Consider the following 14427-nt stretch of genomic DNA (forward strand, 5'->3'; position numbering starts at 1 on the left):
GCGACGGAGCTGGTGTCGAGGATGCTGAGCGCGGTGGAGGAGAAGGCGTTTGGCGAGTTGGCGGATTTTGCCGGCGCGAACGCTGCGGAGAAGCGGGCTGTTGCTTGGAGCGGGACTTTTGCTTGGAGCCGGACTTTTTCCGGGAACCAAGGTCATGCATGTGCAGCAGCGTGTGATGATCCCGGTTGCACGTTCTGCACCGGTCACCGCTACGACAGCTCCCAGTGGAGTGCTCGTGTGCGAGAAAGTTCGCGCAGTACTTGTTAATAAGCACTGCCCGCAGCCGCTTCTCTGCGCTCAGCTTTAGGAACCTCTGACACTTCCGAAGAGGATGGATTCCGCGGCAGACTCGGCATCGGTAGGACTGAGTACCTCGAGTACGTCTGCTATCCAGAGCCTGAGCGCTACGTGGACGGGGAGCCATTTTCCTGTTTAGAGTGTGGATAAGGAAAAAACAAACAGGGCTGATTAACACTGACGTGGATAATGGCTACGGACTAGGGTGTGTAAGAAACGCGGCTCGTTACGAGGTAGTTTTGGGCGGCTCTCTTGGAAGAAGAACCACCTTGGTCACTGCACGTTTGACAATGCCGCGTGTCGTACGAATGTCGACTACGCGGACATTACCATCGGCTCCCGGAAAAACGGAGTCTATTCTTCCGAGTCGCCACTCATTTGAGGGCAAATTGTCATCCTTAATGACGACCAGATCGCCAACACGCAGATTTTCTGTGGGGACTTGCCACTTGTTGCGCTTGTGGAGCTCCTTAAGGTACTCATCCTTCCATCGAGTGCGGAATTGTTGATGGAGAGACTTTAAGTGCTGCCACCGGTTCAGAATGGACTTGGATTCGCCCTTTACTTCATGTTCCTTTATGGATAGAAGAGGTCCACCAACAAGAAAGTGCCCTGGTGTCAACGCTAAGAGATCAGTTGGATCCTCGGACATGGGAGATAGCGGTCTGGAATTCAGACAAGCTTCGATTCTCGCTAGGAGGGTGGACAGTTCTTCAAAGGTGTACTTCCGCGTAGCGGTGGACTTGTAAAACAAGGTCTTGAAGCTCTTGACACCAGCTTCCCATAGGCCTCCCATATGGGGTGCCCCAGGAGGAATGAATTGCCAGGTGAGCTGCTGATGACTATAGGCATCGGTCACAGACTCCTTAACGGCTTGCAGGAAGTCTCGGGAAAGCACGGTGGTGGCGCCGACGAAGGTCTTTCCATTGTCGGATTGGACTTGGCGAGGACACCCTCTTCTAGAGAGGAAACGAGCGAAAGCGGCAAGAAACTTTTCAGTCGTTAAGTCGGATGTAGGCTCTAGATGGATGGCCTTTGTAGAAAAACAAACGAAAACCAACACATACCCTTTCGTAATGAGACAAGCTCTTCCGGTATAATTTTTTATGTCAAACGGGCCGGCGTAGTCCATCCCTGTGTACGTGAACGGGCGGGGAAAGGACACTCGCTCTTTCGGAAAACTTCCCATCATCTGGACTTGCAATCTCTTTTTGTGGATAGCGCAGACCTTGCAGGAGTTAACCACTGCCTTCACCAAGTTCTTTATTCTCGGAACCCAGTATCTGGACCGATTGAGACGCACCACTAACTGGTTGCCACCATGTAACGTAATGAGATGCGTGAATTTGACCAGAAGCCGCGAGAGTGCACATTCGTACGGCAGGATTATCGGATGTCGTTCATCATACCGCAAACTGTCGGAGGCCGTTACGCGGCCGCATGCCCTGATTACCCCTTTCTTATCTAGAAAGGGGTTCAGGGAGAGAATCGAACTCGCCGCGGGCACAGGACGCTTCTGACTCAAGCAGCGGTATTCTTCAGAAAAATACCTGCGCTGAGTGCAAATCGTCATGAGTTCTTCCGCGGTGGCAACGTCCTGGGTCTCTAGACGGACCCCGGAAGGCGGTGATTGTCTTCGACATCGTTGGACAAATCGATGGACATACGCGAGGAGCTCTATCTAAATTGGAAAAGCGATCTAGGAAATCTTCTGACGGCATAGACGCCACATGGACTTTAACAGCACGCTTTTCGATCTCAGTCACCGGCAGGTCGGTTCCCTGGCTGGGCCAATGATCGCGTGGACGTTGCAGCCAAGTGGGTCCATGCCACCAAAGCGGGTTATCCACCAGCTCTTGAAGGGGAACTCCTCGACTAGCCAAATCAGCTGGATTATGTTCGGATTGAACGTGCGACCAATTGGCCGCCTCAGTGGACTCGGTGATCTTCGTCACCCTGTTGGCAACGAACGTAGTCCAATGGCACGCTGGTTTTGCTAACCATGCTAGCACAATCGTGGAATCGGTCCAACAATGGAATTTTGAGGTCAGCCTCGGCATATTTGGAAGAATGGCTTCGGCCATCTCGGACAAAAGGAGAGCCCCACATAACTCCAGCCTGGGAAGGGACACCGTTTTGACTGGCGCTACACGCGTCTTGGCCGTGAGCAAGTGCACCATCGTCTTATGGCCCACTTCTACGCGCACATAGATCGCAGCACCGTATGCCTTTTGCGAGGCGTCACAGAATCCGTGATGCTCTACGCGGAACTCTGGACTGAAGGAAACCCATCTGGGTATTCTGACCTGGTCTAGGACCGAATAGCTCTGGAGAAAGCTGTTCCACCTTTGGCACAGCTCAATTGGAAGTTTATCGTCCCAGCCTAGATCCTGAAGCCAAATCTCTTGCATAAAGATTTTGGCACATACAACAAATGGAGCGAGCCAGCCTGCTGGATCAAATAGCTTGGCAATTTGGGAAAGGACTTGTCGTTTCGTGTGGGAGATTTCCGTTGCTAAATCTGGTGGGCGAAAAAGAACTCATCGGACGTCGCCTTCCATCGTACGCCGAGAGTTTTGGCTGTGCTCTCAGTGTCGATCTCGAGGAAGTCGGCTGTCAGAAGATGATCGCTTTGGATATGAGCTAATATTTCTTTGTTGTTGGAGGTCCATTTTCTCAGTGGAAGCCCCGCGGAATCTAGAGCACTTTGTAGCTCGCGAACAATGGACTTAGCGTCCTCGGCGGAGTCAGCTCCCGAAAGGACATCGTCTACATACATATTATTTCGAATGACATTGCTCGCTCTTGGATGGCTGAGCTGCACGTCAGTTTCCAACTGTTGCAGGACTCGAATGGCCAGGAATGGCGCGCAATTGACTCCAAAAGTTACCGTCTGTAATTCGAAATCTCGAATGTGCCCCTCGCTGTTGCGGAATAAAATGCGTTGGAACGGGGAATGCTTCGGATCTACCCATATCTGCCGATACATTTTCTCGATATCGGCACTGTAGACGTATCGGAAATATCGCCACTTCACGATCTGGATAGTTAGATCGGACTGTAAGACTGGGCCAGCATGAAGGATATCATTTAAGCTGACCCCATTCCCTGAAGGGCTGGAGGCATTGAAAACCACACGTAACTTAGTGGTTGCACTTTCCGGCTTGAGCACGGCATGATGCGGAAGGTAATAACTGGCAGAATTATAGGTAGGACGGACCTCTTTCATGTGATTGAGGTCGAGATACTCTTGAATCACTGAGTCGTATTTGGCTTTCAGCTGACAGTCCCTCTTCAGGCGTTGCTCGGTTCTTAGGAACTGCGACAACGCGGAGGATCTGGAGTGACCGAGGGCGGATTTTACGTTCTGAGGATCACGAAACGGAAGACTTACGACATACCTGCCGTTATCGTCTCTCGTAGTCGTTCGGAGAAAATTTTCCTCACAAGCCAAATCGGAAGATTTTGTCACTTTTACTGGCAGATCCTCCACCTCCCAAAATTTGGTGAGAAGCCTATCCAGGGACGTGTCAACTGTGTGGGAGATTTGTGTGGAAAAAACGGAAATCTGATTTTCCCTTGGAGCAGGAACGGGTCCTGTTAGGATCCACCCGAAAATGGTTTCTTGCCCGAGGAGAGAGCCACAAATATTCGGCCGGGTGCCGCTTAGGAGAATGGATGGGAGTATGTCGGCCCCGACCAGAATATCTATCTGTGCACTCTCGTAGAACTTTGGATCCGCTAGTGACAGTTCGAGAAGATCCCGTAGAAACTGTTGCGGAATCGGACAAGATGGAAGGTTTCCAGCTAATTGAGGAAGAACATAGGCCGTCGTGTTTATTTGCAAGCCAGGCCTGGTCGGCGAACGGATGGTAAACTGACAGAGCTTTTTGGATTCAGCGGATACTGTCTGGTTTAAGCCTGATACTTGGGCTCGGATTACCTGGTGAGGCAACTTAATTAGTTTGAACAGCCGCCCAGAAATGAAGGTTGCCTCTGATCCTGAATCTATCAAGGCACGAGCTTTAAAATTCGACCCCAAGTGACATATGTCAATTATGGCGGTGCCCAGCAAGACGGATCTATACCCCGTCACTTTCAACTTTCTCGGATAATTCCCGGACGAGCCCCCAAATGTGGGGTTTTTATTATTTTTAAAGTATATAAGTTTAAGTATTTATTTAAATGATATGATAAATATGGTATGTCACAATGTGAGTATAATTAAGACCGTCGTCGCGTCGTTTTGCTTTTCACATAAGCACGTCTTCTTTGGATCAGATCTCGTCAAATAGTGCCTCTACTTGTCGTTATCGTCTTATCGTCGTTGTTCTCGTCCTTTACTTCTTTTGGGTCGTCTTCTTCTGGAATGTGTGTTACTGCTCGTCGTTCTCGTTGTCTAGATCGGGATTGTTAGGGTGATACTCGTAACATCACTCCCACATATATATAAAATACCTCATCATAACAAACCGTTGCGAAGTGTATAACGCAAGATCCATCTCACACAATGATGGAAAACTATTAATTGATAATCATGTCGCCAAATGTAACAATAGGTACTAAGTAATTTTTAATTTTAAGACAGAAATATTTAATAATTATGGCACTTTAAGCCCAGAAAGTACTTGTTTCACTAGGCTACTAAATGGAGAAAAATCCCTTTGTAATAAAATCTGGGAATATAATAAAAAAATTTATGTAATCCAAGAAGGAGCCATTTTTATAAATGGTTATAATACTGTTAATGATACTCATTTAAATGGGTCATTATACCCGTTACTCGTAGAGTAAAAGGGTATACTAGATTCGTCGGAAAGTATGTAACAGGCAGAAGGAAGCGTTTCCGACCCCATAAAGTACATATATTCTTGATCAGGATCACTAGCCGAGTCGATCTAGCCATGACCGTCTGTCCGTCTGTCCGTCTGTCTGTCCGGATGAACGCTGAGATCTCGGAAACTATGAAAGCTAGGCTATTGAGATTTGGCGTACAGATTCCTGATCTTCTTACGCAGCGCAAGTTTGTTTCAGTAGACTGCCACGCCCACTCTAACGCCCACAAACCGCCCAAAACTGTAACTCCTACAGTTTTGATGCTAGATAGAAAATTTTAACTGAAATGTATTGTTCTCATCAATACTTATCGATTGACCTAAAAAAAATTTGCCACGCCCACTTAAACGCCCACAAACCGCGAAAACCTGTAACGCCCACAATTTTCATGCTAGATAAAAAATTTTAACTGAAATGTATTGGTGTCGTCAATACCTATCGATTGATCCAAAAATAAATTTGCCACGCGCACTCTAACGCCCATAACGCTTAAATCATTTTAATCTCGCTTTGCTGTTTGCATATCTCCATTTCCCTTTGAGTAACGGGTATCTGATAGTCGAGGTACTCGACTATAGCGTTCTTCCTTGTTTTTAATTACTTTTAATAGTACTACTACAATAAATAATATACCCTACTCTGGACCATAAGATAATAGATTATATCACTGCTAAACAGTATAATGATTTTTTAGTATCCGAATATCTTATGTCAAATGATTCGAAACTTTCATTCGATAACATTAACATATTAAACCCATTTATTCAAATTAAACAAACTCAAATCCCAATAACATTTTTACTGTTTCGCGGTTTCGCGGCTTGTGGGCGTTAAAGTGGGCGTGGCAAACATTTTTTTGGGTCAATCGATAGGTATTGATGAGAACAATAAATTTCAGTTAAAATTTTCTATCTAGCATCAAAACTGTAGGAGCAACAGTTTTGGGCGGTTTATGGGCGTTAGAGTGGGCGTGGCACTGTACTGAAACAAACTTGCGCTGCGCAGGAATCTCAGGAATCTGCGTGCCTAATCCCAGTATTGTAACTCTCATAGTTTCCGAGATCTCAGCGTTCATACGGACAGACGGACAGACGGACATGGCTAGATCGACTCGGCTAGTGCTCCTGATCAAGAATATATATACTTTATGGGGTCGGAAACGCTTCCTTCTGCCTGTTACATACTTTCCGACGAATCTAGTATACCCTTTTACTCTACGAGTAACGGGTATAAAAATATCTAATATTCAAACCACGGCAAATTCATATTGAAATAACCCCCGAAAATAATGTGTCCGAAAATGAAAATACCACTGAGGATCAAATTATAGTCGAATTGACAAATCATCTAAATTCAGTTTATCCGACATTTCAAATGAATCGGGACGATTCAATTTAGAAGGGGGAGAGTTATCCAGCTCATGATCCCAGCCTCTTTACCCAATTTATAAACAAACTCTTCATATACAATTCGTAGCTGAGAACGCTTTCCAGCTCGAGCGCCCAGCCGCCTTACTCAAGTCGTAAACAATTTCCCATAAACAATTCTTAGCAGGGATCCCTTACTCAGCGTTCCCACAGAATCCCAATTAGCTCCCCCACTTCAATCGAAGTTCATTATTAAGATTCAATTGCGACGCAGTCCTCCTAACATAAACTAAGCTGGGTCCAGCTAATGTAAACACAAGCTTCCGGTCAACACCCGGCGAGCCCCAAAACTGCAGCGTAATCCGTTTGGCAATTGAGCAGAGAATTAAATCATCCGATTTCCCGACTCTCTTGAGTCCAACCCTTGTCCAACTCTTAATGAGTTCCCCAATTCTCTTAAGCCGAGGTTTGATTATCAGATAAGCGGCTCTTGGCCAGGCAGTCCGTTTTTGCATCCGAGAAGATCGGTTGTATAAGAAGTTAATTGTGAACCGCCAAGAATAAATGTCGATACTAAGGAAATGTTGTGAAATTTAAACTTAGTGAATAAAAAATAAAAATAAATTTTTTTAAATAATTTACAAGTTAAGTTATTAATTTGCATGTGTCCCTTTTATTGCGGTCAGGTAATTGACAGGTGCGCGTGTTCGGGTTACTCTTTGATTTGTTGATTGAGATAGGAATCTTTAAGGAAATTTTAAAGGTTTCCAAAAAGTCGCGACGGGAATTCGATAGTATCTATTATGATACTATAGAAGAGTTGGACATCCTAAAATGGCACTTGGTGGATTTGCAGAACGAAAACAATATCGATTCCCATCTCTTTGATATTGAAAACTTGGAAAATCGAATCACCGAGCTGATGATAGAGACAACCAAGTTTCAACACCAAATTGATCTTCACGATGCGGAAATCGAAAATAATCCGCTGTCACGACTGCCACTGGAAGTTAAGGAGATGATTTTTCGTATAATATCAGACTTAGAATGTCTTAAATTTAATGGTGAGACAGACCAATGTGAGTTGGTCAGCGCTATGTCTCGCGAGGACGACCCTATCTTAATATTTAATCTTAAAAATATCATTTAATATTAATAATTGGGAAACTCTATTGATAAAAAATTGTAAGATTTATTATGAATATTATTTGAATGCAATTAATGAATAATTTTCTGAAATAAATAATTTTGAAAAAAATACAAATAAGAATTATGTATTATTCATGGTATACTATCACAAAAACATTATTATCTCTGTTGGCTTAATAATTTTTAATAATTTAATTCTAAGAATAAAATGACTTCCAAAACCAGTTTTTGAAATTTTTTAATATTGATTGGAAGAAAAGAGACGGAAATATATTGTGCATTACAGATACCTTGAGAGTCAGTTCTATGAGGTTGTAAGCCAGTGTCTGAATCGTATGGAGTTGGCAGCCATTTGTTAAAAATTGGTATTCACCAGCGGGAATCTGTGAAATCAATAAATTAGAAAATTAAACTGCAAATACTAAACTCTTCACCAGGGATTGTATATGGTAAATTTAATTGTAGGTAAGTCTTCTCTTTTTAGTCTGATATCTTTTACTATATTCTGCTAGTTACATGTTATGAGTTAATATCTGGGATTTCGGGTGCTCAATAATCTTATAAAATGATAAAAGTTTAACAACCTACTGTTAGGAAAAGATCGGAGATATAACGAAAATAAAGTAGAGGATGCCATAAGAAGGGAGGTCAGAACCAGTTTACAAATTGTGTACATTGATTAGAAAGGAAAAGAGAAAATCAAAAGAAATGTACAGTTTAGGTCGCTGGGGCAGCCATTGGAAAAGTCAAATCTGTTACAGTGGTGGGTGTGGCTAGGGGTTGAAGCATGCAATACAATTCTAAACCTGTTTACATGATGGATAAAAGGATATTAGTTAGAGAAGGATGTAAACATCTTAAATATGAATTACAAGTACCCATCTATGACAAACCATCATTACTAAATATGAGGAACATATATTTCACCGGTGGGGAATTAGAGGGATCCAAAAGATCAATTTTATGGGAGAAGACTAATACTGTTTTTGGTAAATTAAATAGTCAGATGAAAACTTATTACTCAATTAGTTACAGACTATCAAACAACTAGATTTATCAAGCATTTTGATGGAAAAATCAAAGTATTGAATTAATACACATTTTTTTATTATCCAATTAGAAGAAATTTTCGTTTTTGGTCAAGGGATAATATTCCATGAATTTTTCCATTATCTTGACCTTTGCGCCTGCATCAAGGTATTTTAGCAATCCTTTGTAACAACTATTTGTGTTGTTGGTAACATTTATAAATTGTTCGCAAATAAAAAAAACTTTCCTAATTATATATTTAACTACCTCTTTTATGAAGGGATAATATTCCATGAATTTTTGTCCAATACCTTGATCTTTGCGCCTCCGTCGAGGCATTTAAGCAAATCCTTTGTAACATAACTATTTGTGTTGTTGGTAACAGTTATAAATACTTTCCTAATTATATTTTTATGATCATTTTTATGACCTTTGCGCCTGACTCGAGGCATTTTAGCAATCCTTTACACCACCACCACCACCTATGTTTATTGTAGGTAATCAACTTGACTCTTGGGTTATGGTACGGTTAGCAATGGGTGGTTTGCCTAATGGGATTTTAATTATCGGTGATAAATTTATAAGTGAAAGTGACAGACGTTTTTGGGCAAAGGATACAAGTGGTCATTTAGGTGTGGGTATACAAATTTGTTATGGTGATAGAAAATGAGATAATCACAATGTTTTTTGTTTTTTTCTGTATTACGCCGGATCGATTTCAATTACTTTCCCAATTATAGTTGGTTTTAAATCGTTTTTTGACATTCATATATTTTGTTCTTTCTAGACAATTTATTGTAGCTAATAACTATAGTTATGGGATGTAAGGCTAGCTATCGTAGTTAAGATTACATTTATTATACCTACATAAGATGAAAGGACATGAAAAATGGAAATGTTTTATTTTAACAATGTACTAGTTAAAGTGTATGATATTACTATATATTCTTAATATCTGTCATTATGAATCAAAATTGTTTATCAAAACAGCTTTTAGTCAACTTGTGAACAATTTATTTCTTAATTAGTTTTACAATCACAGGATACATCTTCCCCCAACATAGTCGGACATGTTCGTCTAAGATTTATATGTCAATCTTGAGATATTTTGGCTTTGCATTCTTTCTCACGTACATAGCAAACACATTGAAAATCAGAGTGTAAGTTTTTACTTCACATCGAAAGCCGTCTAGTGATCAAGAATTTTTGATCATTCTTAACAAAAGACTATATAAGCTCGTAGACGTTAATAACAACTAGTATCCGGCTAATAATAATTAAAAAACATCAAGAAAACAGATACTAAACATATATAAATCAGATACTAAACAGCTAGTAAACAACTTGTATACATCTAGTAAACAACTTGTACACATCTACTAAACATATAGAAACCAAATACTAAGCAGCTAGTAAACAACTTGTTTACATCTACTAAACATATAGAAACCAGATACTAAACAACTTGTATACATCTACTAAACATATAGTAACCAGCTAATAAAAACTAGTAAGCAACTAACAGACACCTACCAAGCAGATTGTAACCATCTAATAATAGCTCATAACAGTTAACAACAGCTAGTAATCAAAGTCCAAACAGCTCAACCGCCGTCATGAATCACGAAAACCAAATGAGTATTGTAATTAAAGAGTTTATTAGACTTATTCAGAATCTTAGACAATGATGCCTTACTCATATAAATAGTATACAAATAGAATAGAATTAGAAAACTAGAACTAGAAAAATAGTTGACAACAAAAACTGATATTACCAGGTCCCAACACCTCTATCATAAACTTGAATCAGAAATTAAATGGAAAGAAATGATGCTTCCGAAATATGTTATAATATTATTATGGGTTAGAACAAATGAACGCTTTAAAAATAATCCAACATCTGAGCAAGATTACATTGTGAGAACTATTTTACATCTATCTATGGGAACTAAGCGAAAATCTGCGTTTGGAACGAAGATTAATAACCGACATGTTTCTTACAGAGGGATGGAGTAAAAAAATTAATTATATACAAATATACATAAAATATAATTAATTATGCATTTAATGAAATATGTTTACAATAATAAATTATATACAAAAATATTGAATGATCCTACAAATGTTGTATCTGACTGTAATTAAAACTCCAGGTACAAATGAAGGGGAAGTATTTTATTCAATGTCCTTGGGTCTTGGGCATGTGACTTTGATGACGGGCAGGTAATTTATTCAATGCCCTTGGGTCTTGGGCAGGTGACTTTGATGACGGGCAGGTAATGATAGTTCACTGCAAGTGTGTTTGGCTAACACATCTTAGAAACTTTAACTTGTGTACTTTGATAGTTCTTAATAAGAGACTATAGCAACTCATAATACTTGGTAATGTTTAGTTACCATCTAAAGTTAAGTACTTTACAGATACTATACAGATAGTAACCATCCAAAACCAAGTACTGTACAGGTACTATACAAAAAGTAACCATCCAAAAACAACACTAAAATGAAAGTAACCATCAAAATACTTTTAAATAACAACTAAATACAACGAGTCCAACGTGTCAAGTCTATGTCGGTATGACTACTACCCTATAAAATTGTATATCTCTGGATAATCTTCAAAGCCAATACCTATTAAATTCTGGATGGAGCAGTAGACGAAATTTCTACGTGATCCCCACTTAAAATTTTTCTGTTGTTAAATTGTAAACACGAACTAGTGTTGATGCTAACTAAGAATCTTGGTGAATCTTGAACAAACCAGAAATGAACAAACTTTTAAACTGGAAATTACGAATAAAATTTGGAAAATTCGCCATGTAACTCGATTTTTCAAAAATTAAGATGTACGATATTATTAAAAGTTGTGTAAACCTACCAATCGCATTCCAGAGTTTGGATTTACCCCAAATTGGGGTATGGGAGTCAACACAGCTGAAATGTGAAATTGTCGGCTAACAGCGAAAAACCAAGATTTGCCATAATTGGATTTACACTAAATGGAGAACTTATCACAAATAACTTATCAAACTTGAGAGTTCACTTGAATTCTGATTCATATCCATAATAATCTGAATGTTGATTTTAGTAAGAATTAGTATGCTCACCTATATGAAATGTTTACAAGATTTCAATCTAGTTACTATAATCGTGAGTCAGAACCATTTTTGATCCCAAATGAATTTAAATTGAAGGCCCCTATTATTGTGGTTGATCTTTCATATCAAAACGAATCAGTGAAAACTGGTCCTAGTGATGTGAGAGTTTCAATAGAACTGAAGACACCAAGTCATGAAAATACTCAAGCTTACTGTCTCCTCATACATGACCGTTTAGTTGAATATAACCCATTAAACGGACTAGTACAACGAGTTGTTTAACATTAGAAAAATGTTGAAAGATACTGTTTCGATTGATGTTCAAAGTTTCTTTGATAATAATAATAATTTTATTCTAAAAGAAATTGGAATTGTATTCGAAAAAGATCCAAACTTGAATAATAGTTTTTTAATAGAACCACCATATGATTTTACTTTGCTAAATACAAAATCTCGAAAGATTGCAATTTGGTTAGCCAATACACATCACAAAATTTTTTGGAGCGATGGAGAAAATAGTTTTTCACAAACTCGAAAGTATCTAAGGACAATTACAATCGGAAAACAAATTATTTGTAAAGGTGTGGAAAAGAAACGATTTCTACAGACGTTTTTTGGGAGTCGTCAGCTCAATAACGTCGAGGAAATTGGCTGTCCGTCATTAAACATTTAAAGGAAACCGGTTTCCCTATTGTGAAACACACCTTAAGGGCGGGGTTTGTGCTCTAAACAATGCATACATTATTTTGACATTTTTTAAAAGTAGCTCCAAAACAATAAAATAATTGTTATACATCATTTTAAAGTTGAGACTAGATGAGGAAATTGACCAATTTATTGAACAATTTAAAGGAGAGATAATTGGTCAGCATTTTCAATACCTTCTAAACACAAAAACTATGTTCATGAATCGAGGTGGACTTGATATCAAAACTACCGTTTCTTCTATGCAAATCGCCGGAATCAAAGCAGAAAATTAATTTCTATATATAACAAATATGTTCGCAATACCAAAATAAATGAATAAATGTATTATTATGCTACTGTACGCCGGGGGGCAGCGGGGTACCGTGCTGGCGCTGGTGGAATGGCGTGGGAGGCGACGGCGCGTCGGCGGGCTGGTTCGCTGGGCTTCGGTGGCTTGCTGCTGGTGCGGTTTGCTGCTGGTGCTGATGAAGCTGTAGGGGAGAAACCACTCGAACGCGTATTTGCCCCTTAGTCGGAAATAAATGTGCACAAAAAGTTAGCTGGGTAAAAGTAGGCGGGGGTACGACCGCGGTTTATTCAACTGAACTTCAGAAATCGAACTGACTTAGTCTAAGCTCCGCTCTGCGCTCCAAAGCGCAGCGGAGACTTCATGGCGGGAGCTAGGAACAGCGCAGGAGAGCGGGAGCGCGAGAGAGCGGGAGAGCGGGAGAGCGGTAGAGCGGTGCAGCTGGTGCAGCTGGATAGCGGGGCCAGTCCAGATTCGCCGGACAGTGGGCCTGAACATACCGCCCCCCTTGCAATCGCTAGCGTTGCAAAAAAATAACGGAGACGGAACTTCGGCCAGCCGCCTACGCCTCAAGCCTGCGTACAGGCGCCGGAGACGATCCACCCGAACACCGTCTTCTGGGCTACCGGCAGTCCCTCGTCGACCATGTGGAAGCCCGGCTTTATCACCTTCGGGTAGACGTCCGCGCCCAGGATCAATGAAATCGTGGCTGGCCGGTGGAAAACCTCATCCGCGAGCGGTAGCTCCTTAAATTTTTGGACGACGCTCTCACTGAGCGCACGGATGGGAGTGCGGATGCGCACGTTCGGCTCGATCTTGAGGACCACCTCCAGCTTGATGGCCTCGTCGACCTTCGAACGAATCGTCGCCGTGCATATGCTCTCGTCGCCCACGTTCGTTGTCGGCAAACGCAACGCGGCGGCCAGGGATGCATCAATGGAGCTTGTCGGGGTGCACGGATCGATGAGTGCGGCGGTGTCGTATTTCTTTTCTCCGGTCTCGACGATCACCACAGCAGCCGGGAGGACATTAACGCTATGACGCTGGAGAAGTGCGGCGAGCGACGGAGCTGGTGTCGAGGATGCTGAGCGCGGTGGAGGAGAAGGCGTTTGGCGAGTTGGCGGATTTTGCCGGCGCGAACGCTGCGGAGAAGCGGGCTGTTGCTTGGAGCGGGACTTTTGCTTGGAGCCGGACTTTTTCCGGGAACCAAGGTCATGCATGTGCAGCAGCGTGTGATGATCCCGGTTGCACGTTCTGCACCGGTCACCGCTACGACAGCTCCCAGTGGAGTGCTCGTGTGCGAGACAGTTCGCGCAGTACTTGTTAATAAGCACTGCCCGCAGCCGCTTCTCTGCGCTCAGCTTTAGGAACCTCTGACACTTCCGAAGAGGATGGATTCCGCGGCAGACTCGGCATCGGTAGGACTGAGTACCTCGAGTACGTCTGCTATCCAGAGCCTGAGCGCTACGTGGACGGGGAGCCATTTTCCTGTTTAGAGTGTGGATAAGGAAAAAACAAACAGGGCTGATTAACACTGACGTGGATAATGGCTACGGACTAGGGTGTGTAAGAAACGCGGCTCGTTACGAGGTAGTTTTGGGCGGCTCTCTTGGAAGAAGAACCACCTTGGTCACTGGACGTTTGACAATGCCGCGTG

The sequence above is a fragment of the Drosophila suzukii genome, chromosome Y (assembly GCF_043229965.1).
Source record: "Drosophila suzukii chromosome Y, CBGP_Dsuzu_IsoJpt1.0, whole genome shotgun sequence".
NCBI classification, from domain to species: Eukaryota; Metazoa; Arthropoda; class Insecta; order Diptera; family Drosophilidae; genus Drosophila; species Drosophila suzukii.